General features: G+C 40.1%; 1 long non-coding RNA gene across 5 annotated transcripts in view; it reads left to right on the top strand.

Annotated features, from left to right (window-relative positions):
* LOC116961693 overlaps window positions 1–26,776 on the top strand; it is a 283,521-nt gene that overhangs the window by 111,873 nt on the left and 144,872 nt on the right. For all 5 annotated transcript variants that reach the window (XR_004407097.2, XR_004407095.2, XR_004407093.2 and 2 more), the window contains one exon: window positions 125–272. This is a non-coding gene — a long non-coding RNA (uncharacterized LOC116961693). The remainder of the gene's footprint in view (window positions 1–124; window positions 273–26,776) is intronic.

Genomic DNA, 26,776 nt, shown 5'->3' with positions numbered 1-26,776 from the left:
TACAATATTCGTCCCGTAAATTACAGGATAAGATAGCAATATAATCTACATTTTTATAACTGTAAAATGTCCTGAGCAGTAGCCCCCTGTACACTTCAGGTTATTTTTTTTCTATTTCTTTGAGGTATGCGATGCCTTTTGTATGAAGAGCTTCCCAAGTGATGTTAAGTTTCTGCCGTGTCCACAAAGGCTGTGACCCAGGCCTTCCTGAAAGGGAGTCTCTGTCTTAACGGGAAACCCATGCTACAAAGGGATTCTCCTGAACAGTAACAGTAAGTGCAAATTATGATCCTGGGAGTCTCCTGCTATATAACCAAGTACAATGCCAATAAACCAGGGGTGTAAACCACATGAGCATATGGACAAAATATGGTCTGAATGGCATGATTATGTTTCTCAGGCTGTAATGAATTCATCCCAAGGTGCAACTGTACATCTGTTGTTATAGTGTTCATGATAGCAAACACTACAGTTAAGGTTGCAGTTTAACTCAGATTATAGCCACCTGTTTCCGTTCACTAACAACTTTCTTAAAAATTATTCCTTCTGGACTGATTCACATCAGTCCTAAAATGGTCATTCACTTATATATTTATTTGAGGGGAAAATCTGTTTGATTTATAGAGTAGGCAAACTGAAAGATTTCTCCTCTTCACCCCTTCCCCCCTCCCCCCTGCCCAAGTTCTCACCAATGTATTTCCTTAAAAGTAAATCAAACCCTCTGGCTTTTAAGGGACTGACCCCACTCACGTTGATTTTTTTGGTGAATATTGTATTGGGCTTTCTGAGACTCCCTTTGTGGTTGCTGGTGTGGAGTAATACTGTGTAAAAACAAATTTGAATACTGCACATGAAGCTCTAGCTGCTTAGAGGTTAGGAGTCTTGTCAAGACTAGTTTTCTAATATCTGTTCTCATCTTGTAGTTGGTAAGTGTTGCTTACATGACATCCCGTCTTTCTTTAGCTGGGATAAATCCAAACCACTGCCTTTACAGATTGGGGAGGAAGGCTAGGATGCTTCAGTTTTGAAAGCTCACACCAAGGAAGGTACATTTCTTTCCAGAAAGTTTGCCACCCCTCTGGGAGGGATGAGGTACCAAAGAGACTATCAGTGATTAAAAAAACTTTAAAAATGGCAAAAAGAAGAAAATCTAGTTTCGGGTCTACAAATATCACATTCTCTTTCAGTGACTGCCTTAAACAATTTCAGTGCAAAAGCCAACTTTGTAAATGTAAATTCCAAGTTAAAGTATACAAAGGTTAAAGGGGAGTCTGCTACTGATCCTTAAAGGCCAGTGCATGTCAGCAATACGTACAATGTTTTGAAATGCAAGAGTCCGTAGTGCATCTGTTGCTGAATGCCCTTGGTCATCCTTTCACCTGAGGGGAGTAAACGTGACTGATTTCGGGTTTGGTTTTGATATGGCAGTGGAGACTGGTGGGCCGTTCGGTGTGCCATTGTAGTGGGTTTCATTGCAAGCCCCCTCCTGACAGCTGTCTAAGTGCAGGAGGGGGATTACGTGGTTCTCAAAATGCTAACTCACCACATCCTGGGCAGCTCCCTCTGAGGGGCAAATGCTGATCCCAGCATGGAGCGTGAAGAGCCAAGTGAGACTCCAGGTTAATCTACAAGCGCTGGTAAGGAAAATCAAAAATCCTTCCCTTGAGACTTCAGAGCATTATTGCTCTGTTTCTCTGGCTGCGTGTTGCCTACTTCTACTCTGGAAATGAATGCAAAGTACATTGGGGTGCAACAGAAAAGTCACGGAAGAGTTTCTCTGTCCCTTTCTCTTCTGCTACTTAAGTGGTCCCACTCACTAAGGGCAGGGAAGTTCTCTAGTGCATGCAGAGTGCCTCTTTCTTTAAGTAATTGCATTGTTCAGCTTTTATAAAGCTAGGATCCAAAATGCAGCTTGCAGAGGATACTTGTGCCCTTATCCTTTCTTCATAAGGAGAAAGCTGAGAAGAGACTTGTCTGCAGCCTTGCAGCAAGGCAGCGACAGACTTGGACTTGGAACTGAGATCCCAACCCTGAGCTAACCCCCAGGGCTCTCCTTCCTCTGTACTGGCTCTGCTGCCTTCAAGGCTCTCCCTGCCTGTGAAGGTGAGAGCATTAATAAGCTGTAGTGCAACAGCTCTGCAAAACCTCTGCGGAGTGCACAAAAACTGTTCCATTTGGCAAAGTGACTCCCCTGTCATGTGTTTACTGCTACAAGCAGGGACAGCCGTTGTGGTAGAAACTGTTGGAAACCATAACAAAAGACTCTTTTGTGGGGTTTTAAAAAAAAATTTCTATAAGTTGCTGCTTGAAATTAGGACTTGCACAGTCTTTTTGTTCGTTTGCTATCCTGTCAGCATATTTTCTATTGAGCCTCCTGTTCTCTTGGGTGGGACAGAGGAAGATGCTGGCAAGATGGGCAGATGGATGGCAAGCTGCCACTCAGCCTAGAGCTCGCAGTCCACATCTACCTAAACCCAGAGGGCCATGCATGGCACGATGTAGAGCCTAAAAGAGAAAGTGAACTTTCAGTGACTCATTTCTAATAACTCTTTTCCTTACCTTTGTTAAACGGTGCCTTAGCTAAAGCTTGTATTCTCAGAGTTATAAAGATGCATTGATATAATTATGTAGTAATTGCAGTAAATTATCAAAATTAAATCATTAAGGCAGCTTTTTGTGTTACTGCTGCTTAAGTTAGATTTTTTTTTTTTAAATATATATTTATTTGGAAGAGAAGAAAAGAGGTGTTCTCTTGCAGCTTCAGTATTGCTAAAAATAAGGGAAGATTGTGCTCTTCTGCTGCTGCTTAGTGACACTGTCAAGAATAATGTGAGTGAAATGGAACCAAAGCAGAGAAAAATGTGTTCTTCGCTGAGCTCTACCTGGGTAGCATTATAGCTCATTTTATCAGGCTCTCAGTCATGAAGTGGCCTTTTTTTCTCGAACTTACAGGCAGAGGAAATGGCTTACTTCGCAGAATAAGGATATTTTTATGCTTACTATTTAGTCATTTGCAGGGAAAATGTTATTTACATAGGTTAATTCATTGGGGGGGCGGGGGGAGTGAGGTGTGAGAACATGAAATGGACCTTTCTCTTTTCTTTCCTCACGACAATCTTGTGTGGATATTCTTGTTTTCCACTAGTGATATAAGAGCAAAGAAGGGAGAATATTGCTTCAGTCCATCCCTCTTAATAGGCTTTTTTTCATAGACACAGAGCCCAGATAGTCTGCTGGTGACAGATATATTTGATTTCCAAGATTTGGTGTATAGCAAAATATTAACAATGATGCAACATCTGTGTTACTTCATTATTGTTTATTCTTTTCTGCATATTTATGTTTTCAAGGCAAAACTTAATAGTGCCGCACTTGGGGGTTTGGTAATTGGATATAGACCCTTTCACCTCTAGGTCAGTGGTTCAGGTTTGTTACAGGTTAGCACTGCCTGGGAGTTGCTGCCATGTGACAGCTGCTTGGTTGGCCCTTTATGAGATGAGTAGGTGGTTCCAGCTCATTTCCTTGAGAGCAGGTGTCTTCAGCACAGATCAAACTTGAGGGCACCAGTGCAAAACCCATTGTTGGTAGAAAAGAGGAATCACGGTTGGGTATAATGTTCATAGTTTGTATGAACTTTAAAAAAAAAAAAAAGGCAAGGGAACAAATATACTTGTCTAGATTCTCAGCTGGCATAGATTTGGCATAGATCCACAAAGTGTAGCTGCAGTGATTATCACCAGCTGATTAAAATAGAGTTCACTGTGGATGGACTGTATTAGTAATCTAAAGGTTACTGATGTTACAGTAATATTTTAATTAACTGAAGACCAAAATTATAAATCCAAGTACCTTAGAATTAAAATCACATTTAAAACAAATCCTGGCTTGCTGAAATTTGGAATAACACTAATTCTTCCATCTAGTGATGCCCTGAGATAAGCATACAATTATGGTTAATGCATTTTACTGTTTGTTGTCCCAAAGGAGATGGAATTGGATTTCAAAGATACATTAGTCTCCAACTTTTAATGACTCTGCTTTTTACAGCCTTGTCTGTGCTTCTGACTAAACTTCCAGGGCAACAAAGCCAAGAAAACAATTCTGAACTATTGAGGTGTAGTGATGGCAGAAGTGAAGTCTTCCACCAAGGGAGCTCCTAACACTACGGGAGCATAAATGTCTTGTAACACTTAGGAAGAGCTGTTTACAGTTGAAGAATAGTTTAGTTATCTCTGATATCATTGAAGTCTTGTTTAAAAGGAGTCTCAGTCTCATCCAGCAGTATCCAGAACCATTTGCTTTAGAAAAAATAACTTCTGTTATGCTGAGATTTTGCTGCAGTATTTCATATCTGAGTTCCTCTAGCACTAATTTCAAGTGGGACAATAAAAAAGGCACAGGGTGCCTAATTTTGTCATAAAAATGAGCTTGCAGTAAAATATTTATAAATTCTCAAAAGTCATTCTGTGCTTTATAGAGCAAATGCTCTGTTTGGAGAGGGTGCATCATGGAAAGAAGTAGACCTTCTTTATGATGCAGACTTCAGCCTTAATTACAGAGCAGTGACTAGCACTTCCATTTCTTTAGGCTTAAAAATGATGGAGATGGACGAGTAGCCTCTTCTCAGTAATTGCTTTTCTTCATAATGTATAACTTATGCTCTCTTTCTTTAAACCCACTCTTCCCATGTCTCGTATAATTTAAGGAGCAGATGAGCTGACTGTGTGTTGCTATTCCTTACCTCAGAGCTGCCAGATGAGGGGATGAAAAGGCAAGCAAGAAAAGTAGACAGTGTTGGAATTACAGAATGGGTGGTGAAATGTCATTTTAGGTAATCCAGTCTGTGCTGAATGATCAAGTTTTATTTTCTGTGGTCCCTTGGTTGTTGATTATTGACAGGAACTAGAAGACTTGCTAGGTATCTTAAAAAAAAAAAAAAAAAAAATCAGTTATCAAAGTGTACTAATCGTAGCCTGAGTGTCGGATTCCTTCATTAGTTCGTACCTTGTGTCACTCAGAACTTAGAAAACTTGTATGTTATTTGTTTTTCTAAGTCTGACATTATTTACTTCCTAGGAATAATTAGTGACATGATGATGCAAATACAGTGTCCAAAGACATTTGCTTCAGAAGGATCAATTTCAGTATTTACAAAACTGAAGGAGGTGGGATTCAGCTACGTATTGTTCCAGCCATTAAGAAAGGAAGTAAACATTGCTTGTGCAAATACCTCTGCTACATCTAAATTGAACAAACTAAGGCTCTGGAAGCAGGAAGGGTAAGAATTCCAGTTGTCTCCTTTCTAGCTGAAACTTGGGCGTAGAAGGGCATAGCTAAGTGTCCGTTAGCCAGTCACCCAGAAAAAGACACCGTTTGAATGCACTCTCTGAATAGAAGGCACAGTGACAGTAGCAACGTCACACAACAGAATGGCTACTGCCAAATCGCTTTAGCCTTTCTTGCACGATCATCAGGACCAGCAATCTGTTAACCAGCCCATTCTGTAGTTTTTGCTGCAGCAGCATGCTTTAATTTGAGATTACTGTTGCACCTAATGAGAAACAAACAGTTATTGAAAGTTGGTTTAAAGAAAAAAAAAAAAAACAACAAAAGAGTCTTCACAGTCAAGAAGAGCTAAGTATTGGAAGGTGAAGGAAAGATTAAGAAATTGCCTGTTAAAGAACTTCATTAAAGTCATTTATTAGCTTTGTAATGCCTAACAGTCTGCTGGCTCCAGAATTTTTTTTTTACAGGGAGCTGGGTAAGGGAGCATATAACTTTCATTTGCATTCTTGATCCCTGCTGCTCTGTTTATAGCATCGATGCTATTCATACAGTCTTTGCAATATTAATTTTTAATTTATGATGCTCATTAGGAGACACTTAAAACAGAACAATTATCATTTATCTTGATATATTATTTACTAAGACTTGCTGTCATGGTTAGGGACTTGTGATTAGTGGGAGGGGAATAGAAAACAGCTCCGAAAGGTGCTTCGTTGAAAGGGCTGGGGCTTGGGAAGCAGTTGTCACCACCAAAGGCCTGAAGTTCTGATGTCTAAGCAGAAGACTTGCAGCAACTAATCAAAACTCGGGAGGAACCTTCAAAGATGAGCCTGGGACAGTGCTTAATGAACCTGCAGGATAATATTAATGAAACTCACTTGTAAACCACCAGCTCATCAATTATTCATCCTGGTATCGTCCTGGTACTTTACTGTCTTCCTTTCTCGTCTCAATGTGATTACCCTTTTTATTCCCTCTACCCTCATTTTCCTTTTGTGGATTTGCTGACATGTACCCCTGGTAGCGCTTTCTCCCTGGGAAATTATGTTTCTCAAGGCAACCGCACAGTATCCACAGGAACAAGAAGGGTAAATAGTGCTCTTTGAGGCATTTGGATAAATGTGCCGGGCTTATTAAGACTCAATAAACCCAATCCACTGATATGACAGCCCTGGATAACCTTATTTGTTAAAGGCTGCCATATTGGAAGCTCAGGATTTTCGATGCATTTCTTAATTTGTTTGTAGTGTTTAGTAAGTTATTGTGACACATTATCTATATAGAAGTCTATATGGCAGATCAGAACTTCGAATAGTAGTGACCTACTAAGAATACATAGGAGTGCTCTTCTCTCTACCCTGCTATCCCACCTCCTCCGATTATCCCTTATACAGGACTTCTGAGAATCCCTGCATTTAGCCTCTGAGTTCCCAGCTTGTTTATAATGTATGCTCCTGCAGGAGAGAAGGGAAATTGGATGTTTTGGAGCCTGATAATTGTGGCTCTGCATCTGAAACCAGTTGTTGTATTTTTAGCTCTGTTTGTTTTATTTTGTTATTTTTAGACTTCCTGGAAGGGATATTATTGCTGTTTCTCTGTTTGACATCAAAGCACGAACAACAAATTACTAATTTTGTAACCTATTCCCTGGACACTTAGCTTTCAATTTTTTGAACCATTGCACAGCAGCAGTGGAACTGTATGCACAAGACCTCAAAGACTGATAACATCAAACACCTTTGAGTTGCATGCACCATTCCCTGCCTCTGTTCTGTTGAAAACCTTGACACTGCAACTAATCTCAGAGGAAACCACTGTATTGATAAACTGTATTTTTTAGGGGAAAGGGTAGGGAAGGAGTTATAAATTCTATGGTTTGTAATTCTGGACCCCCCTTCCCCCCCCCCCCCCCCCACCCCGTCCTTCCACCTTCTGGGTTTTGGAAGCCTGTATTTTATACCAAAAGGGGAAAACAAAACAAAAAAATACCCGGCCTGACATTACAGGAATGCTGATATAATAGTCTGATTACTTTTTCAAAGTAGTATAATGAAGACAATGTACAAAGCCATAGCTAGTATTTACACTATGTAGCACTCATCATCTCCAAGCCTGTTCAAAAACCTTAACAGACTGATCTTCGTAGCACCCCCTGTGAGCGAGATATGCAGGCATGGTTAGCCTCTTTGTTGCGTCATATCAGAACTTCATTAGGCTCTGGGATGCAAATGCAAAACGCACAGGAGGAAGTATTCAGCACACAGATCAATTGCTTACATTATTTTGCACCCAGTTGTACATTTAGATCCTCCTGTAAAGGAAACACTGCATAATGATGATTCCCTGCCCCTCCTCAGCAAGACCAACTCAGACTACTGCTGTATATAGTTGCTGGTGCTTGGAGTTAGTCATATGCAAAACCCAAGCAAATTTATCTGATTTTTTTTTTCCTCATTATTTGACAAAATATATATTAAAATAGTATTTATATTGTTATGTTATATGAACTCATTTAGGCAGGATTTTGAAAACCATTGCCATGCTTTGGAGGTGTAAATCCTGTTCTCTGATTTGACGTGAGCTCTTGAAACTGTAGCCTGACCCACATCCAAGTGAGGTGACACATCTACATGTCCAACTGCAACCCCACACAGGAACTAGCTTGTCTCCTGGAAACCTTAGCACTTAGTGTGGCTCATTCCTGGGCTTTCTGGGATGGAGCCGGGGGATGAGTACACACGGAGCGTTATGCTCATAGGATGTTAAATGGAGGTTTCCTCGTGGCCCTGTGCTGCTCTGTGTAAGCAGGCAGCAGGACTCAGACAGCCCTTCTGAAAATCAGTGTTGGATTCAAATCATCAAGGCACTCGAGAGTTTTCTACCCATTCTAGCTGGTTGTACAGGTTTTCATTCATCACCTCTAAAGAATGTTTTTGGATTAGTCTTACATCTTTCCAACCAAATCCTACCTTTGCTGCTGTGGTAATTTAATGTTGGAGTCGCAATTTACTATAAACCTTCTTAGCAGGCAGGTAATCAACTTAACGGAGTTTATTGCACAAGCAGCTGTTCAGCAATCTAATATTATTATTTTTTTTAACTGTTATTTGCAGCTGCAGAACAGGATAAATCCACATTAGTTCCAGTCTCTGCCTGACAAACAATCTCATCTCTGCCATGTTCTAATTTTTGATAACTTTCAAGCTCTGGGTTTTGCAAACTATGACGCACATAAATTGAACAAAATAACTTTGAATGAAATATGCCTGCTTAGTTTCTCTGCTGCTTTACATGCCAAAGTCTTAGCATTTACATGGTGTGCTAGTGATTTTTTTTTTCTTTTTTGAAAAGGGTTTTACCTACTTTTATTGGTGGTTAACAGAATTGCTAATGGTTTTAGCATGATAGGAGGAATCACCCCAGGTGTTTATAGCATTTCAAACAAGGCACAGCAACAAGCTGAGATGAATAGGTGTGTTCCCTCTAAAGGTGGTGAGCATTGTATGTTCTTGCAGTAGCAATACTGATGCTTGTAAACCACAATCCTAATTTCCCTAAAGCTTTCTTCCTTAGAACATTCAGCTTTTTCAGCCTTCAGTGAAGCTTGCAAGGGTGGAAATTTGGTAATGTGTGTGTCAGAGTAGCGCGGTGCAGCTCTTTTAATGCTGGCCCTTTATAATCTTTGTAAGGTCATGTAACTTTTCTGATTTTTGCCTAGGGATAACTTTTCCCTTATTTTAGCATATTTCCTTTTGTCTGGTTTGGCCAGTAATTGACTTTGTCCTTTTTTCATTTATTTCTCTGCCTCCTGGTTGTAGCATCTTCTCCCTGGAGTCTCAGGTTAGAAGTTTTCCCTTTTGTGAAACCATGACAGGTGCCTAATTGAATGATGAATGTCCCTTTATTACTCTGTAATTGAACTGCCAGCTTTTTGATTGGTTTGTAGAGATGCTCCACTCCTCATCAAGCACTGCGGGGGGCTCCGGGGCTGGCAGGCTGGGCCTACCTTCCATCTGTCTAATCGCATCTCTCCCCTGCTTGAGTTTTGGGTGGGGAGGGGGGTCAGGAGGAGGAAAGTCATAATAAATTATGCTAATTCAGCATCGCTGTGACAATAAGAATATCGCATTGTTACGTGTGTGGCGGCAGCAAATGTGAGAAGACGTTTTGTTGTCGTGGCTGCCTGGCCTGACAGGCCCTGGATGAAGATTAATGGCCCTCACCTGAGTGACAGAGCAGGGGATTGTGGGGCAGAGAGGGTCATTCATCATACTCTGACAGGTGTCATTCACTCCGACAGCCTCACCACTATTGCCTGGCTAGTGGTTCCATTTTTCTGCCAGTTAAGCAAGGAGTTTAATAACATCCCCAGAATTAAAACTCATTCTTTGTAGCAGCTCTGACAGCTGAAAATAAGAAAATCAATTCTTCACGTGTTATAGCCCAGTTAACTGACTAGGGCTTTGACTTTAATTTAGTCTTTGGGCTGAATTTCAAGTAGGGTGCTTTTGTAAGACATCATCTATTAAAATTTACCAATAGCACTAACTTAACTGTTATTATTGTGGCTGGATTAAAATGCTGCCTTTAATAGTGGATGTCATCTTCATTTGGTGCAAGCTCAAGTGCATACAGCTCTGGTGGGGGATATTCCACTTCATCCTCATTAGTGATGTTTATAGCTTCTCTCTTCATTAATATTGATCCCTTAAACTACAGAGAAAAACAAGACAGACACTAATTTGAACCATTTTGTATCATTAAACTGTTTTGATTTCTTGGTTTCAGTCATTCTGGTGAGCTGAATAAAATGTTTCAGAAATAAAAGAAAAAGGAAGAGACAGTATAAACTTCTGGCAGCCTCTTGCTACTCTTGGTGAGAAGACCCAGGTTAGCATCATCGCCTTGTGCTGCTGAGGGTTGTGTGCATCTGAATGGGGCTGACTAATCCTGTGGAAGGCTTGGAAATATCTCCTGAGAAAACAGCTCTAAAATAACAACCTTAATATGTGTTTAATATCCCAGCTAGTGAAGCCAGGATACAAATGTTTGTTGCCTGTTTCATTTAACTCATTGAAAATGTTGCAGCCCAGGGGCAGGCGTGACTAGCTGGAAGCTCCTCCATGGAAACACGAATGAAGAAGACAGATTGGTGTCTGTTTGTCTAACTTAGGAGGTTTGTGAATCATGAGTGCAATACCACTATGAAAAATGAAACCAGGATTCAAAGAAGTGTGAGACCAAGTATTTCCAGTGGACGTGGAAGAGTTATTGCTGTTGTATAAGGCTGTTATCTGCAGCAATGTGTGCTTTTCAGGTCAATGTAATCGAGAAAGATTAATTCAATCTGGAATAAACTCCAAGAAAGGGCTACTAGGGTAATCGGGGAAATGCAGAGCTGTATTACAAGGAGAGAACAAAGGACCCCAGCTTGTTTGGACTAGCAAAATGAGGGCTGAGAAGGACTGTGACTGCTCTCTACAAATACTTTAGAGGAGGTAAACAGTCTTGATGTGATAGCCCAGGGGCATTGCTTCCAGTCCTGTGTTCTTATAAAGCAACCATAATTTGTCTCCGTGTAGATAATAATAAATCAGGAACTGTGAGAGAAGTTGTATGCATACCTCTCAATCTCACTGAACCATTCAGGTTGAGGGGAAGGAAAGGTTTTGTTTAGGGGTGGTGGGGGGAGGACAGGAATTATCACACTTTAGGAAATTTATTTCTGTCTCTGTTGCAAGTGGAGAGGGAGTGTAGGACAGGCGGGCTCCTCCACAGACACCTTGTTTAAGTGCCTGGAATTATATGGGAGACGTTTGTACACCTCAGTTAAATGCAAGTAAGGTGTTCTGCCCTAATTTTGTTTTATAGAGAGCACATTATAGTATACTTTAAGAACTTGTAAATTGTTCCCTCTGCTTAGTATGAAAGGTTAAATTTTATCCTGTGGAGACTACACTGCTTTGAGAGGAAAAATTTGCCCCTCTGTGTGTGTTGTTAGTGATCTGTGTTACGTTGGCATTACAAATGAATTGCATTTAAACAAACAGTGTAGAGGCTAGTTGTGTACCTATGTGTAGACAAGCAATTTCACTATACAAAATAATAGACAGGAACATTTCACGAGTCTCTATTTGGTCTTAGATAGTTGTGTGTGTGTGGTGTTTCTTTCCAGTGTGAATGGGAGGCAAGAAGTGAACGCCATCCTGGATTGTGTTTTACTGTCAGGTCACAATGCCAGTGTTGTACGGCCTAAGAGGCTACGTTGCATACCAAATAGATGGTGTTTACTTACAGGAGAAAAATGCTGTGAAAACATTATTTCTAAATTAGTATTTTTTTTTTTTAAATCATAAACCAATTAAGTTCTCTCTTGTTCCTGAAGATTATTGCAGCTTTTTGCATTTGAAGCATTAAATAATAAAATATCATGGGGCAGCCTCTGTCTTCACAAGAAATATATTGTATGGCTAATGCTGTATGTGCATATTGGGGGTGAAGAAATGTCACTGACCAAGAATCAAGTATAGTGGCATGTTGGAGAACTGTCTGACGTGTGAAAATGAAATAGCCCCTTGGGCTCTATTTGTTTCCAGTTTCAAACTGGACTGGAAGAGAAGGATCAGCACTGTAGTTGTATTGGCACAATAAATTGGTCATAAGTTTGCCTTTTTTTTTTTTTGTTAAGTGTGAAAAGTCATGTTTATTTTGAATATTTTTATGTACAGCTGCATACTGTATGAGCAAAGAGAAAGTAGAGAACAGGAATAGGTGTTTTCTAGTAGACTCTGATCATTCTAGTCTTCATTATTCTTCATAGAAATGAGAGCTGTTTTAAAAGTACGTGAGTCACTGACTATTTGGAAAGCAAATCTTTTCTTTAAAGGCAGGTTTTTCAGAAGACAACCTTAAGTAAAGCAATACTTATGAACTTGAAAATTATTACAGGCTATTTATCTCAATAAGAGAGATATGATTCAAATACTCCTATTACCTCACTAATGTAAATTCCTCTATGTTAAATTGTTTTTATTTTTCCCTTCTCAGTTTGGCTGGGTGGGTCTGCACTCCAGGCAGTAGATTCAATCAGACTTATACATGCAAAAAAAATAGAAACTTGGCAGTCAGAAATACCTGCTTTTGGAAATAAATTAACACAGTGGTTTTTATTTTCTAAGCTCCAACTATAAATTCATCACCTATCTTTCCTCATCTTTATTTGAAGTTGTCAACATTCTAATGAGATGACAAACAGTTGCTCTGGAATTTCAATATATTAGTATGTTAGTACAATCTATGCGCTTAGAGGCAGCAGATAACTTGTCAGGATGACACCGCAGAATCTTTAAGGAGTTTCACCTGGAACTGAAAGTGACCGTTTTGGTTTTGTGCTTTCTGAGGTACTTTTCTATAGAATAAATTCTTAAAATGCGCATTGTGCTTGCCACGCTTAGTCAATCACAAGAAAGATATTTTTCTATTATCACCTATATGTAATTAAGTCTACATACTAATCAGTTACTCCAAAAATGGTAATAACTAAAGGGCGATGGCAAGTTTGGGATATTTCATAGAAGTGGCAGCTGAAGACAGGATGTGGTGTTAACAAGGGAGAGGTGGGAAACATGATGCTGGGAGGCCACTGAGTGAGTGGGTGACTACTATTAGTCCAACAGGTTTCATCCCAATCTGTCTGTTCTGGCTTAATTTAACAGTGAAAAGTAACAATGTATAGAACTTGCTATGCCACATCATCAAATAGGACAGGATGCCTAATTCCAGTTTAGGAAGTGCTGACACTGGTGAATTGAGGCAGAGATGAAGTTAGCACCCCGTTCTGCATTCCCTCAGACAAGCTGGCCTAGTTATCTTAAGACGTAAGAATGTATTAACCAGTGCAAATAAAAATAGCAGAAGGAGTGATAAAGTAACTTCTACTTAGCTGACTGTATTTCCTGTTCTAATTATTTTCACTAAGCCCCTTCTTAAAGCACTGCCAATAGTTTAGTCTCTTCCCCCTCCCCCCCCCCCCCCCAGTGAATCCTGGCACCTGTAAGTCATGGCTCTGTTCTGGGTAACAACATCCATATGGAAATCTTCAAGAACATTTTGTTTTTTGAGCAGATTCTTAGTACGTTTCTTAAACCAAATGAAATGGCTTTATAGAGCGTGGCCAGGTGCTTGGCTTAGGATGGAGGTTTCACTGACTTTATAGAGAGCCTTGATGACTAGAGTAAATGAAATGTCTCAGGCACTTAAAGGGAATTTCCTCTTTCTTCCAAGTTTTTCACAAGGTCACTAACCTATCCAGAAGGAAAGTCTTACTACCCATGCCTAGATGTCACAATGGAATATCTTGACTATTTTAGACTCTTTGACTATATCTTGTACTATGTCTACTCACTACTGTGCCATGCAGGAAGAATCCACTGATCCTTCTAAAATCAACAAATTCACCTAACTTGGCTGAATGGACTGATTTTTAATTTTACCATTAGGTATTGATTGTTGTATTAACTGTTTTGTGGTTATAAAAAGGCATTCAGTTTTTGCGTAAGAGATGCTTTTGTCCAAGATTGCTTCAGATGCATAGTCACTGCTGAAAGTGCAAAGGAAAGCACTGCAAGTTCGACATTAAATGTAGATCTTACAGCAATGAGAGCATGAGGTTATACAGGCAATGTGATTGTATGTAGCAGGCTCAATTACAGTAGGAGTTAATTTGATAGGGATCACAGACCTACGCTGTACCCGGTTAGTCGGATGGGACTGGAATACACGCAACAAAAGGGCTTGATAATAAGCAAAGTGCTGAGGAACAGAAGCCAAATGAAAATGAAATAAAAGGCTGTGATCCAAAAATCTATGGTCTTGAGAACATGGGACAGCCTCCAAATGGATGATTAGGGAATTTATCACAAGGTGCATTGAGTCAAAATACCCATTAAGATGCTACAGAAATTGCATAAACAGGAAACTGCATAAAGAAAAAGATGATTTGGAGAAGGAGGAAAATTCTTATCTAATCTGGTATCAGTTCTCTTGGGTCCACAAAGGTTAACCTACAGGCTTATATTTATTCTGCCTAGCTTTCAGACCATAACTGCTCAGCTGAAGTAGGATCCTGTTTGCCGTAGCTTTGGTGGTGGAATTGTACCAGAGAGGTATTTCCAGAGGCTGGCCCAACCTGGAGTGGTGGGGGAGTCACTGTACTTTGGAGGTGACAATTTCCCCTGACAGGCAGGGAGCTCAAGGTAGGTTTCGGCTGAAGCGCATCAGGTTAGACCCTAAATCTGGGCACCTAGGCAATACACAAAATGTGGTGGGGATCTGTTCTGGCTGCAGGAGAACAAATGGAGGGATGGGTACTTCACCCCAAACATGGGCGCTGCATGGTGGTGTCACCTCGCAGGTAGCTGCACCTTCAAGGTGTAATGGCACAAAATATGGTGTATGCTTTAAGGTATAATGCTACAGCATAACTTCAGAAAGCTGCAGAAGATGTTACCAGAATTATAAAGAGTTATGATAATGAAGAAAGAGTTACAAGAAATAACACAGACCAGGCCAGTATAATGGCAGTCTGTTGATCTTGTGAAAACTGGCCTAATGGCACAGAGGCACAGTTAGATAATGCACCAGGGAGGCCTCTAGGAAAGCTAATGCTCTGCTAAAGCGTGATGCTCCAGAAGTCTTGTTGCAGAAGGACTAGAAATGATGCTACAAGAAGAAATAGCAAGAGGCAGACCCCACCGTGTTGCGATTAATGTTTCTGAGGGTGTCTGAAAGAGCTGGATCAAAAAAAGTGCCTTTGAGATAATTCTGAGGAGCTCCATGTGCTGCACATGGGAACCATGCTAACAGATTCATTTTAAGGCCTGAAAAGACCGTTAGGATTATTGCTTTTGTAATATAAACCAGAGAGCCTTATCTTTTAATTTTGCATTAAGCTTCTAATGTCTATTATGCAAGTGTACCAGATGCTTACACTAGGAAGATTTCTTTCTAAAAGACTTCAAATTGTGAATAATTTACCATCTTTTCCTTGCTTAAAGTGTTCCCTTTGTTAGTTATTAATTTCATGGGTTTGGCTACCAAAGATTTCATCATGTTACACATATTTCCTGCTGATTTAGAGATTAATACACTGATATATTTCTTTCACATTCAGAAGTGGATAACTCTTCTTCATGTGATAAAATAATCAGACTATTTAGACACCTTACAGAAGTGTGTCAGGTCAACATAACTGTCTTTATTTTATTAGTCAATGAAGTGATCATTTTAGTAATTGTTTGGAGAAACCAGTGATTTTATTAGTGATTGGTTGATAAAACCAGTCTTTTTTCCCTCATAAACTAATGAAGTAATTAGTATTAATTAGCATTAATTATAATCCTTATTTTTATACTTCTCTCATCCAATATCAGCTTTTTCATGACTTCTTATAGGGCTGATGTCAGGCTGATCATCCTAGCATTATCTGAATCATCCTGCTTATGCTTTTTAAAATACTTTCCAGTGATTAGCTTTCTTCCAGACAGTGAAGGAGGCAAATCAAAGACATAGATGGAAAATCTGTGGCAAGCATGATACAATTCTTAGAACATTTAAGGAGTTTAGCTAAAGAGCTCCTGTACAGTGGCTGGGGAAAAAAGCCCATGGTTAATCTGGATGTGTCTCATATTACACAGGTAAACAGTGGCCTGTTCCTCACAGAGCAAGAGTGAGGAGTCTCTGAATCTGCTGAGAAGCTGGAAATGTACCCACGGTGTTGTGTTGTGGCTGTGGATGTGCATAGCTCTGTGGTTTCCCTTTATTTTGATGGGGGCTGTCTTTGGGCTTCAGAGGTCTTTAAAACTGAAGGTGAGAGAACTCCCTAGAGAGAAATTCTTATGAGTTAATTTCATTTTAGGTGGAAGTTTGTTTGGTTTTGTTATTAAGCAAGCACAAATTTCTTAGAAAATTGTCCAGTTTGCTGTTGCAAGCCTCCAGGGTACTGAATTTGAGTTCATGTCTGTTTTGGGTAGGGATCTCCTGGTAATGTGGCAATGATCAGTCCAGCTGAAAAGCAAGTATAAGTCTTTTAGTACATGTTCCTCATCCTCCTTAAGATAAACAAAATCTGTATCTGGGAGGTGAAAGGTCAGTTGAAACTGTTTTATGGATATACATCAAGTGTTTGATACAAATGAATTCAGAAAAATTTGCCAGTATTACTCAAGATAAAAACCCTTATAACCTGTGTTATTGGCTGGGCACAATGTTCAGTTTACACTCTCCTCTTACCTTTCCCAGAAAGAGTAGATGTTAGAGTATAGTTATCTTTGTTTATTACAGGGAGGGGAAATGACTTACTATTCTTTTCAGCTTAATTTTGAGAATCTGCATAAAAGGAAATGGTACCAATACCATTCTCCCCAATTCTTGTGGGTAACAGCAGATGTCAGGTTATTTTGTTACTCTTCCCTGAACTTTCAAATGGAAGTTCATCTAATTGAAAGATTTGACACCTGAGAAATAATCAGAATAGGATATACAATATTAGTCTATCAGGTTGCTATTTTCCACAAGGAAGAAAAAAACTTGAACTGTGCTGTTTAAAATATTCCTGTGAGTTTATGGACATCAGATAACAATCTAGAAATGTACTAACTCAGTTCATAATACTACAGGAACCACTTCAGATATCATTGCTACTTTAATTCATGAGGCATCAATGTTGATGATGAACATAAAAAAAAAAAATGTTTTCAGTTTATCAAAATAAATAAGTATGCTGTAGTGACAGAAATGCAGAAATTGCTAGTAAGTCTTCCCTATAGCCTCTCCATGTGAGCTACTGGATTCCAAGTCCATCCTACCTGCTTTAAGCACTCAGCTGAGTTATATGATAATTATCCCTCTCTCCTTATTGACTACATCTGGGGTGTACCTGAGTCATGGTGTCATCCTGTCTTTTCAGACATGGGAATGACATGTAAAACAACTAGGTTCTTAATTTAGGCATCTCAGTTAAGTGTCTGAAGTTCAGCGAGATGAATCTCCAGGCTTAAAAATTTTTGACTCAGTGTCCTTGTTGGCAAAACAAAGGTAGTTGAGAAGAATGCCCTGATTCAGTAACGCTCAAATTAAATTTTTTCATTAAGTTAATAGAAACATAGAATAATTTAGATCAGAAAGGGATTCTGGAGGTCTTCTGGTCAGCTTTGCCTCTGCTCAGAGCATGGCCAGCTGGGATCACGCTGCTCCAAGGATCTCCAGGAGTAGAGATTCCATAACAGATACACTCTGACCCCCTGCCCTGTGGCATAAATGTAAGCATTGGCCTGTGCTTGTGTGTGTGCCTTAGCGTTAGGTTGCTACATTGCTTTGTCCTCAGTGCCTGCATGAAAGTCAATGAAAGTGATAGCTGTCAGAGAAAGAATCAGATACAGCATTTGAAAAATGTATCAGAGTCAGAGAGCTGCCTGTAAGTTCCAAGTATTTTTCAGTGAGAAGAGATCTGTGATGAAATTTTAAAATGTGTCTTTATAGGCAACAGCTGACAATGGCTCCTAGTACACAGTTTGGCATTTAGTTACTCTCTGCCTAAAGGTTAGGTCCTTGTACAAGTGGGGGGGAGGGAAACAAAAAAAGCCAAAATCCCATTAAATTGATTGTGACTATGGTGGATCATCTATAGAACCTGAGAAATAGCACTGTGGTATGATTAAGAAATAAAAGCAAGTGTTTTCCCTTAAAGTTTCTCTACATTCAGGTAATTTATATGAGGAAAACAGTTGACTTGATGTAATAGGTGTACTTCTGAAGGTGAGCAGTGTGGGACGTAGTTAAAACTAATTAAATGGATCAAAATTGGCACAGTGACAAAGTGTAAAAATAAATGTAATCACGAGTGAAAGGTAATTCTAATTAAATTGTCAAAAAAAAAAGTCAATTAAAAACCTTTGTATTTAAAAACAAGGAAAATATCTATGTAAAAGGCCTTGGGAGGGGAGGGTCATTAAAGAGTAACTAAATAAGATGAAGAACTTAAGCAGCAAAAGTGGGTATCTGCAGTCCCAACTGCAGCGGGATCTGGTTAATCTGAAGTCTTTGGGATCATATGACTATACAAATGAGTAAAAATTTATGCAACCACGATGTAATGGTTCCTTCCAAACATACACATGCATTCCTCAGATGAACTTTCATTTGCTTTCACTGAATATAAGTATTTTGGTATAGGAAACTAAGCAATTAGTTATTTTTAAGCTAGTACTTTAAAACATCAGAACTCGACCCAAATAGTCCCCAGTGACTACAGCAGATTACTAGCAAAGCTGTCCAGATATATATTGATAATAATAACTTGGGTAAAACTGTACCATGCATATAGTTCAAGTGCTATAAATAGTGCTGCTTCTAGGCTAAGGCACGTCATCAGTAAATTTAATGCTGTCTTAACCCATCAGGAGCAACAAACACAAGGCTGCTGAGAGACTGAAGGAATTAAGGGAGTTTATATACAAGACTTAATAAAACATATCAGCTGATGACACCATTATTCTGTTGTCTTATGACACTGTCTTCCATGTTGCAGACTCTTCCATTTATGACACAATACATATTGTGCCTTACATTAACTGTTGTCTGGAGATGCTGCACTTCCATTACCTGTCATGTCTGTCCCTTTTTTTATAATCATTCTTATGAGCTACTTGTTGTGTTTCTTTTATAAAATATACCATAGGAGAGAATGTCTTGGCTCCCTTCCTGGACGGGATCCAAGGTGTTTTAGGTAAAAGCTGACGTGCTTTTAAATGTTCTGTGCAGCCCTGCTATTACACAGTCAGCCTAAACCCTGGAAACATTAACTACCTGTTTAAGGCTTTAGATCAGCACATCAGCTGGCAGAAACTTTTAAAAAAAGTATGTTTCTTTTTCTTATTATGTTTAAAACCTGACAGGCCTGGGGTCACGGAGCGCTGTTGCCAGAGCGTGGCCACAAGGGAAGCTGCAAATGATCTCCTGTGCCCTTTGGTGCATACAGCTGCAAGGATATGGTAGCCCCTCTCTCAGGGGTACAGATGCTTCTGCCATCCAAACAAATAATTATCAAAATGGGGAAAAGAGTACAACAGCCTGGGGCTCAGATAGTTTGCTTACCTAAAAGTGCCTTGCAGTTTGCAGAGCACCTCTTGAAAATGAAGCTGACACACCCTGATTCTGCAGCAGTTGGCATCACATCCGTATTTAGAGCTCTTCCTTGTTCTTACTTTCCACTTTCCTTTAGCTTGCTGTCAGAAGGTTTCTCTGCCTGATTTTCTTCTTTCACACACTGCAGTGTCTACGTTTGCTACAGATGTGGGAAGCAGGGGTTGAACCCTTCCCTCTCCCCCTCCCCTTTTTGGTCTATCTTCAAATAATGATGCCATTATCTTTCAGCAGCAGGATTGGATAGCATTAGGTGTCTCCATTTATTCAGTACATCAGTTAAACCAGCCAAAGAATATATTAGATAGGATCACAACTTTATCTGTCCAATACATAGTATACCAATGTAGCACAAGAAGGGCTGCTCAAATTGATTGAATTGGGTTTTCCTACAGTGCTGCTTTGTGTATAGTGGGAAATACACTGTATCAAACAATCTACAGGAACAGCAACCATGGTGTGACTAATCACAGCAATACTAATACTGAATAATCTCAGGAAACGTGAACGGGAGGATCAATGTTCCACTCACTGCATATAAATGGTCTATATTATAAAAGCCAGCAGATAAAGTTTAGATGCTGCTACATTTAGAGCCTAGCATATAGGATGTGGGTGGGGTGTTTCAGACACAAACCCCAATCTTACAAGTGCTTGCAAGTGGCCTTAAGATCTAAGTGACTAAAGCCATCAATACAGGTGTCAGCCACCTTAAAATAAATAAATAATTGATGGCTTCCAGTCTTTTTTAAACAACGATCTCTGCATAAATTTTTTCATTTTGAACTTCTTGCATCCAGCCCTTTAAAAGAATAAGTTGGTCACCTGGGCCAGCTGCAGTGGACAGAGTGTCTGAAGACTCCCTGGTGATGGGAGATTGTCAGTCTTCAGAGAAAAAAAATTAATCACAGAAATGATGCCCAGGAGAACACGAAATGGGAGCTTCTGCTAGGAAAACCTTTCAGCTGAAGAGAACTCATTTGAGCTTCTTCCCGTGGTATGGAATAAAGGGTTTGTGGAATTTCCTTTTCCAGGTCCTGCAAGGTCAGAGCTGATAGCTTCGATGTACCTTAGCTCAGGCAGGACAGAAGATGAGCTCCAGAGATTCATTTCCCTGAGGGAAACGGGCACAGTGAGAGAAGAGGGTGAGGAGTAGTGACCTGAAGATCACCAGTTCAGCTTCCAGCCACCACTGCATTTTTGGTATGCTGTTCTCAGTTGTGCTTCCACTACAGTTTGATCAGTTAGTGATAGGCCATTTCTATTCAGGGACATCAACTGCTTAGAAGGCTTGTTCTTTGCAGGTATTTTGTTTGCTGGTTTTGGTTTTTTTCCCTTTAAGCTCCAAATAAAGCGAACTCCCAAATAATGCTAATGTTCCCTCTGTTCTGATTCTGATGCTGTTTCAGTCTCTGTGAACTGGCTTCTCCCAACAGCTGTGCCAAAGCAGTGCTGCTTTTTCTCCTTTTCCATCATGCTAAAAATCGCACTGATACAAGTTTTTGATTTAGACCTTTGTTGTCTCAAAGAAAGAAGGAATTATTTATAATCGGAGGGAGACGGGGTTTTTATCAGTATAGATTGATGCATGTTTTAGAGCATTCACCTTTAAGGTATCCAGAATACAATCTGCTTGGTCCTCTGTGGATTGTAAATTTCTAGAGTTGGGCTTCTTTGTTCTTCTTGTCTGCCGAGGAGAGCTTTGTGATCACTGTTACATTATCTTGTGTGTAGTACTGCGGAACTAGGACCCTTCTTCCTATTGGGAAGCCTTTTCTTTACTTTCATACCAATAAAGTGATTCTTAGACCAGGGTTTGTCCCTAATAAGCAACTTGAGAATTGCACCTGAGCTAAGAAATATTTTCCCCCTCTGTGTGCCCTAAGCTTCAGAATATCAAGGAGCCTGCATGCTTTGAATCTAAGACAGAGCTTACAGTCTAACAGCTTTTTTATCACCTTCCATCAAGCAAAAAAGCCTCCAGGTGGATTAAGCTGTGTGTGTAAGAAGCTTACAAGGTAGCAGGTGTCAAGTCCCAGTAAAGGTCATTCCATTAGGGCTATTCTCTTCTCAGTCACAGCTTTCCTTGTGGACTTCTGTAAAACTGCCACTGAGACGTTAGTACACTGCTTTACAGAGCAGGGATGTTCAGCAAAATGCTGAAGCATGCGTAGCACATTTGCCCAGGGATTTTAGGCTGAAGTTTAGCTTTTAGAGTGTGTCCCAGGTAAAGCACAATGGTACAGCTCAAGACTGGTAGCAGAGCAGCAAAAATGCCTTCCCACATATCCAGTACAGCCGTCCGAAAAGATCCAGATTAGATGGACAGGGTGTGGACAGTATATTGCAGAACTATTAGTAAGTTGTTAAAAAGAATTAAAAATCAAAATCCTTATTGCATTATGACTGCAAGCCTGGAATGAACTTGAAACACACTTGATGCATCTCAGTATCTATTGTTACTAGATTAAAGGTGAAAGACTTGCTATAAAAATGAGCAAAAATCATGTGACGGCTCATTGTGCCAGACATTTAAAGGCCTGAGCAGACAGCATTCAGTCAGCACTCTTGGATCATATTTCTGATTGTATCTTCACAAAAACAAGGATCAGAAACAGAATTTCCTTTTTTTTTTTTTTTTTTTGTCGGTAGGAATGATGTAACATGAGGAGCTCTAGTCATCCACATATGCCTTTCTTGCCCAGACTGTGCTGTGTAGCTTTGCCCCTAGCTGTAGGCTTATTGGGGGGTGAGCAGGAGTTGAAGGGTGGATGAGGCCAGCAAGGCATGATGATACTTTCAACATTTGATAAAGCTGCTGAAACTGTCATCTTGGGGAGGAACAGTTTGGAAAGATTAGTCAAACTTGTTCTATTTCAAAGCATGCTGTATGTAACCTTGCATGCCTACTTCAAAATTAAAGCTGAAGTGGGGACTTGCAGCAGACAACCATCCTTCAGAAAACAAAACTAGCCTTATAGAAAGCAGACTGTACTGCAGGAAGGAAATGGGGAGAAATCTGATCAGATGAGCACAAACAACAAAGAATTGAAAGTTTCAAGGTATCTGTGAAGGAGAAAGCCTGCTGGACAATTACGAAGGTTAAGGACATTGCAGAGAAGTCAAATGATTTTGCAGCTTCTGTCTTCACTTCAAATAGCTTGAGAAAATACCTACTTTCCAGCCAGTAAAGATGAGCCATTCATTGATTGACATGACAACAGAAGAAATGTCACAACCAGCTGATAAATCAAAGGGCAGAAAATCATCAGAAAATATATACCTAAGAGTTGTGAAGGATCCTAAAATAGAGTGGCTGAACCACTGTGGGGAAAGTACAGTCTTTGCTAAAGTAATCTTTTTCACAAGACGACAAAGAGCAGCACATGTTTATCTATAATTTAAATAGGCTTCAGTAGAGAGTCAGGGAATTTCATGACAGTAAGCATTGTTTTGGTACCTGAGAAATCGGTTGAACTAACATTAAAGACCATATTATTAAAAATACAGATGGCCACTATGTTCGCTCCAGTTGGCATAGTTTCTGCAGATTTAATACGTTTAGAAAAGATCCACTTGACAAGTTATTTGAGTTTCAGAAAATCTTTGACCAGCCAGAAGCTTTACTGCAAGTTTTGTAATGGGCTTTTCTGAAAGTGAGAAGCTCAGTGGTGCGGGTGATAACAAGTTATCGAACATCAGCTGATCCAACAGCAATTGCCTGTGTACATGCCCTTAGCCTGCAGCAATGGTGAGGAACTTCAAATTACCTATACCCTCTTTCACAGGAATAGTGCAACTGGGCTTGTTTTTGTAGAACAGTATAGAAAAGATGAGCTGATCATTCCTGTTTATCTTTCTGCAAAAACAGGAAGCAAGAATTAGTTCAGAAGAGGAGAGCAGATTGAAATGGGTTAAAAGAGATACTTTGTAGGCAATGCATAAGTAACCTGGTGGAAATTGGTGGCAGGAATCCTCACAGGCTTCATTTCTAGGTCAAGTTTAGACATCTCTGTGTAGAATGAAGGCTTGCACAATCACATTAGGTGGAGATAAAAACAACCCTGAGGGCGCACAGACCTTCAGGCTTTGGGACATAAAGCATACTCTGAATAGCGGCATGAGGAAGAAACTTCTAAGTACCACAGCTAGGCCCTAGCTGCTCGCTGGAGGATTTCCTTTGCTTAACTGCTGAAGATTTTAGTATTGGCTACTGCAGGAGGATCCCTGCTAGATGAGTCTGATCCAATATGACAATTCTTGTGTTTGTTCCTCATGTGGTACAGTGACTATCAGTTGAATCACGCATTAGATCATGGCACCATGGTGGACTTCTGCTTGCGGTTACTGAATTTGGCATTTCAGCAGCTCCACTGGCTCCTCTGCTTGCTAAATTCTGAAGTCCCTGTTGATTTGGTGCTGCAGTTTTTCATGTTTCTTATAATCACACTCTTCATGTTGATCTTACTTGGCAAATGACAGCGAGCTTGTGAGCTTTGAAGTCTGGCTTGAAAACTGTGAACTCTGAAGATCTTTTGCCTTTTTTTCCCGTTAAATATTTTATCTCCAAGCCTGGAATTATTCATTGGATTAATGTGTGAGCTGCTCCCTTTGGAAAGAGACTGGCTGTGAGGACTTTCCCTGTATTTATTCTTGAAAGGAGACCATTTATGTTAGGAGCCACTGTTCTTGCAGCATGGCTGGCTTTGAGACAGCATCTTCTCTGGAGAGAGACTCTTTGGTTGGGAGCAGCTGCCACTGGCAAGCCGGGCTGGAAGAGATCTCGTCCCTAGTGGTTTGGGCTGAGTGGAGACCCTGTTGCAGGGAAGTGCTGCTGCTGGAGCAGGGCCAGAGCGGAGGGAGTGGGAGTGGGAGACTCTCCCAGCAAGAGCAGCTTCCCTTGGCTCCTGCAGCAGGCTGAGACAGAGCCTGCCTGTCTCTGGTGTCCTTAACCAAGTAGGGCTTCATGAGCGGGGCTGTGGGCTCCTGGAGCCAGTGGCATCTCTCTGGGGACAGATCTCATTGCTAGGATCTGCAGTAAAGGCTTTGTGTGTGTCAGGTATTTGTTTACGTTGTCTAACGATGATTTGTATTGCACTTAGAGCATGTTTGATTTAGTTTAACTGCTGTTATCGTGTTTAATATTTTAACGTGTATTTAATAAACACAACGAAACCTGCACAACTCTGCACCTCCATTAGGCATCCCCTGTCTTAGGGAACCACTTTAAGGGATCCCTGAGGTTTCTCCTGCAGTTTTCTCTGACCTTTAGTAAAAGACACCCTCAGCCAGGCCACTGATTTTTGCTGCTGTCTTGGGTGGACTGCCTAAGACAGGTTTCAGTCAGTTTCACTCTTAATAATTTGGTTTTCTTCTGTGTTGCATGCATGTTGGTGTGTGTGATCTGCCTGGTTTTCCCTTTTTTTTTTCACTTCTGTTCTGGAGTTGATTTTTACTCAGGTGATCCTGTTTTATTCTGCTTTGGGCCACTTATCAGTAACAATGTATTTCAATTATTTCCTTTCACTTCAAGAGACAGGATGTCTCTAATAGACATCATATGGTGTTAGCTAATACACATTTCCTTTAGCGTTCTTGATGCCATTGTTAATTATTTCACCTCCTCTCTCAATTTTTTTACCATTTTATCTTTCAGTGAACGTTTTGTATTATTTTAGGTGGTACACACCTGAGACTAACAAATTATTTTACTTCTAGCACAGTAGACTTCCTTGGTGTTTTGTAAATACAAAAGCAGTGCCTAGAAATTTAAACTTAGATTTTGTTGTGCTAGCCACTGTATCTATGAATAGTAAAAGGAAAAGTTTTTCCTGTTATGTCTTTCAAGTTCTCTGCACAGAAAGCAGTTAACATGCTCCTAATTAGATAGGAAAGGAAACTGAAGAACATGTAGCTATCTATTCCCAGCTAATTTTAGGCTTTTGTTTAGCAGTGCAGACACAGAGAGACTGATGTACCTGTGTAGGGCCCCGGAGGGTACCTCAGCTTAAGTAAGATGTTGAGCCCTGTGGCAGAGAGCTCTAGGCAGCAACTGAAGTGGAATTCAGACTCCTAGTCACCTTGAAGTGCTGCTGAGATCCTGGGATTGGAGCAGAGTATTTCAGGGTGCTACATTAAAGATCTGGCTCTTAACCTTAAGACTCTGCTCACTTTTTTTTTATTTTTTTCCTGTACAGTTGACCTGGATCCATGTTATGTTTAATTTAGTTTTTAATTTACTCCTGGTGTCTGTTCTAGCCAGCTGAGCCTTTGTTGGTTAGAAGGTATCAGTCTTGTTCTGTCAATGCAGACTAAACAGAATTCTAATTTTTTTTGTTGTTGTTTTGTTTTGTTTTGTTTGTTTGTTTGTTTGTTTTTCTCCACACCTGGGTGTATTTGGAGGTGTTGGAAAAGGTAAAGCAGAAAACAAATCACCAACTATTTCACAATCCCTCTTTCAGTTGGGTTTAGTTAAAGGGATTATTCTAGAAGCAGGGAAAAAATACATTTATCATGGTGATAGCTTTAATTCTAAATAATCTACGATGTGTGTAGATATTTATTTCAGCTCTCTACAGCCACATGTAGGGGGCTTTTTGATTTGTAGGAAGACCAGCACCCATGCTCTGGCTGAAGTAACCAGAAATCAGGGATTTTGGTAACTCCAGAGATACAGCCATTGATGTAGGAGCCTGCAAATGTTCTTGAGCATCTGATGCTAGCTATGCATTTTATTATTTTTTTTTAATAAAGAAAAAAATAATAGCTTTGGCAATAGCTGCTGTGAGTCACATTATAGCTGTGAATGTGTTTTGTGCCAGCAAAGAACGAAGTCAGGAGAGAGTCTGAAAGGTGAAACAGCCTCTCTGGTTCTGCGCTGCCTGCAGAGGCTCTGCATAACCACTTACCTGGTCCTCCTAATGGCAGGAAGAAATGGGGCACAGGAGGGGGGAATTGGTTGTGATACGCATATATACATGTGAACATGCAGCTATTTCCACATGAACGAAGCCATGGTGCTTACTAGAGCTCCATGCACAGTCTCAGGCTAGATTAAAAATGAGTTTGCGTGTGTTTTCTGTGAGGATCATTTCATTTGGAAAAATAGGGTTCGAACATAGGAATAGTACACAAAATAAATCCATTCCCTAAGTTTTACTCCCACCCTTGTTTCACCCATTGAAACCCACTGAACCTCACCTCTAAATTTATAATCAAGAGCTGGTCTTACTAACTTGCTGGAGCTATCGAACCATTCTATCATTATTATTTGACTTCTGGTATCCAAATA

This window comes from Tyto alba, unplaced genomic scaffold (assembly GCF_018691265.1).
Source record: "Tyto alba isolate M040663 unplaced genomic scaffold, T.alba_DEE_v4.0 Super-Scaffold_22, whole genome shotgun sequence".
In the NCBI taxonomy this organism is placed as follows: domain Eukaryota; kingdom Metazoa; phylum Chordata; class Aves; order Strigiformes; family Tytonidae; genus Tyto; species Tyto alba.
Note: the sequence above shows the minus strand (reverse complement) of the source record. Positions and strands in the feature narration are given on the sequence as shown.